Genomic DNA, 3,581 nt, shown 5'->3' on the forward strand with positions numbered 1-3,581 from the left:
AGGTTTCTTAGGACATTTTTAGAGAAGATTTGCACAATTATCAGAGAACTGTTAAAGCTGAGAAGAACAGGTATCTCTATGATTGTATTTCACATAATTGCCACAAACCTCATGTTCATTTTAAAACAATTAATTTGGTTCTTAATACTCCCCAATCCGTCTACCATGTGGAATCCTCTGAGGCCTGTGAAAAATGTCTCCATTTTTTGTGGATAAGATTGCCTCAATTAGAGCAAGCATCTCACTTCCTGCTTTTGACCCCTCCATCTCCATAGAGTGTGCAGCTGTTTTCAACCGATTTGAGTCTATGTCCATCTCTACTCTTAGTTTGTTCCACTGATATTGTCCCGCCTCGCCTTTTTAAAGAGGTTTTGGACACTATTGGACCTAGCATCAAAGAAATTATAAACAGCAGCCTTACTTCAGGTTCCTTTTTTAAACAAGCAGTGGTGCAGCCACTCCTCAAAAAAACAAATTTGGACACAACTGCACTTTTAAACTATTGCCCTATCTCCAAACTCCCTTTTGTCTCGAAGATTTTAGAGTAGGCAGTTCTTTTACAGTTGCAGATGTTTTCAGATACACATGGTGTTCTTGAGGTGTTCCAATCTGGTTTTAAGACATTTCATAGCAGTGCACTTCTAAGAGTTTTTAACGATCTTTTAATCTCAACTGACTGGAGATTATGTAATTGTTATTTTTCTAGATTTTACAGCAGCATTTGACACAGTTGACCACAGCATCCTTATTTCTCGCCTTGAGCATGGCGTGGGGATTAGGGGCACTGCCTTGGAGTGGTTTAGGTCATACTTGTCAGAGAGAGATTTTAGAGTCAGTTTTGGTTGCTCTATTTCACCTTCTGTGTCCCTCACATGTGGCGTTCCACAAGGTTCGATTCTGGGGCCAATTCTTTTTTCACTCCATCTGCTTCCCCTTGGATGTATCTTAAAAAGACACAACATCAGCTTCCATCTTGATGCAGATGATTCACAAATCTGCCTGCCCATCAAAAGAAATGATGGTAGTTCTTTAGCAAGATTAGTTGACTGTTTTAATGATATTAAATCCTGGATGGCCTTAAATGTTTTAAACTTTAACGAGAGTAAAACTGAGGTCATGGTTCTCAGACCCAGTGGCACCTCTGATGTCTCACAACCTTATGTTATGTCTGTTGTAACAAACCTGGGTGTAAAAATGGATTGTGATTTTAAAATGGAGAAGCAGATCCATTTTGTTGTGAAGGCAAGTTTCTTTCAACTGAGGCTTCTTACCAAGCTTAAGGCCTTTTTATCCTTCACAGACTTTGAGAGGGTTATACAAGCTTTTATTACAACATGCCTTGACTATTGTAATGCTCTATATGTAGGTGTTAGCCAGGCCTCCCTCTCTCGACTACAACTGGTTCAAAACGCTGCCGCTCGTCTCCTCACTGGGACTCGTAAGCGAGATCACATCACCCCTGTCCTTGCCTATCTTCACTGGCTCCCATTTTGTTTTAGGATTGATTTTAAGATTTTATTGTTTGTTTTTAAAGCCCTTCATGTACCAGCTCCAGTCTACATCACTGATCTGTTGAAGCCACAGGCTCCTTCAAGGTCATTAAGGTCTGCAAAACAGTCTCTACTTGTTGTCCCTAAAACACGGCTCAAGAGTAGAAGGGATCGGGCTTTCTCAGCCGCAGCCCCAAGACTGTGGAATAAGCTGCTTCTTCATGTCAGACTGGCCTCGAGACTGTGGAATGAGCTGCCTCTACATGTCAGACTGGCCTCGAGACTCTGGAATAAGCTGCTTCTTCATGTCAGACTGGCCTCGAGACTGTGGAATAAGCTGCTTCTTCATGTCAGACTGGCCCCGAGACTTTGGAATGAGCTGCCTCTACATGTCAGATTGGCCTCGAGACTGTGGAATGAGCTGCTTCTTCATGTCAGACTGGCCTCGAGACTGTGGAATGAGCTGCCTCTACATGTCAGACTGGCCCCGAGACTTTGGAATGAGCTGCCTCTACATGTCAGACTGGCCTCGAGACTGTGGAATGAGCTGCTTCTTCATGTCAGACTGGCCTCGAGACTGTGGAATGAGCTGCCTCTACATGTCAGACTGGCCTCGAGACTGTGGAGTGAGCGGCCTCTCCCGGTTTGACCGGGGACGGTCCCCGATTTTGGTGACCTGTCCCCAGCTGGATCTGTTCCCGGAAATGTCCACGGTTTTCACGGTGACTGACGGACCCAAAATTGGAACAAAAGAAAGAAAACTGACCAAACGGAGCCGATCGAGCAGCGATGCTCAGAGAGGGTTTAAAGCCGTGTTTTACTAAGTTAAATCTCTGATTATTTACGTGGAGTCTAGCGGGTTTAGCCAACTAAATTTTGCGTACTTTCAGGTTTTAAAAATTATCTTAATCTTTAACAGAAAGGACAGCCTCCTAAGAAATCCTTTCCACAATGTTGTCAGACACTTATATTATTATATATATATATATATATATATATATATATATATATATATATATATATATATATATATATATATATATATATATATATATATATATATATATTAATCTGAGTCTGTCAGCAGCAAACCAGAACTTATGAACGTAAATACAAACTCAGTTATCCCATTAACTTCCTGTGCAGCTTGTTTCTGCCGACTGCAGAGATCTCGTTTCACGCATCATGTCAAAGGAAAATATTTCCTCATAGTTTATCTTGTATCCATTCCTCAGCTCTAGGACTATTGTCCCCGTTTTAAGTTTAAAAAAAATTAAAAACATGACGTGTTTTGGAGGTATAGACCCTTCTGAGCTGAAAATGTCCCCGGATTTTGTCTGAGAAATCTGGTCACTTTACGGTAAAAGCCAGCTACATAATTGCTAATGAAATAGCATTAGCATTTACTTCTTTCCACTAAAACAAAGGGAAACACATGAATTTATTGTTTTTTATAGATGAGCTATGCTATGACTTTAATGGTCCGGCCCACTTGGCCCAGAACTACAATGAGTTTGAGACCCCTGCTTCAAACGGTCTCGCCCCAGAGGATTTGTCTGAAATTTTAACTGTGCGGTCCGCACAACCGGTCGTTGGTCTTCAGATCAGCTGGTTTTAGAAGTCCCAAGGTCCAAGTATACACGGTGGGGGGGGGTCAGGCTTTTGCAGATGCTGCCCCGAGACTCTGGAACAAGTCATACCCCCCCCCCCCCCCAATGTACTTATTGTTACAGATGTCGCTCTCTTCAGGTCCAAACTCCGTTGTCTCCTCTGTTCAGTCTGGCTGTGGATACGTAGCAGTGAGGGGGCAGTTTCATTCTTTTGTTTCTTTGTAACCTTTTCTGATTTGACTGTTTTCTATGTTCTCTCTTTCTATTGGATGTTGTGATTGTATTTATTTTGTTAAGCACTTTGGACCCTGCTGGTAGTTGTAAAGTGCTATATAAATACATTTTGATTGATTGAAACACGTTTAGTGGAATTAGGACCAAAAAGTTGGTAATAAGGGGACTTATTTGATACACTAGTTAGGGCATAGAATTGAATATTGTTAGGGAGTAGTAGTTAGTCACATAGTTTTCAGATTTATCT

General features: G+C 41.6%; 1 protein-coding gene across 1 annotated transcript in view; it reads right to left on the minus strand.

Moving 5' to 3' along the window:
* LOC117956400 (vacuolar protein sorting-associated protein 13C-like) overlaps window positions 1-3,581 on the minus strand; it is a 61,646-nt gene that overhangs the window by 41,305 nt on the left and 16,760 nt on the right. The gene's annotated exons all lie outside the window — the stretch shown is intronic.

The sequence above is a fragment of the Etheostoma cragini genome, chromosome 1 (genome assembly GCF_013103735.1).
Source record: "Etheostoma cragini isolate CJK2018 chromosome 1, CSU_Ecrag_1.0, whole genome shotgun sequence".
NCBI classification, from domain to species: domain Eukaryota; kingdom Metazoa; phylum Chordata; class Actinopteri; order Perciformes; family Percidae; genus Etheostoma; species Etheostoma cragini.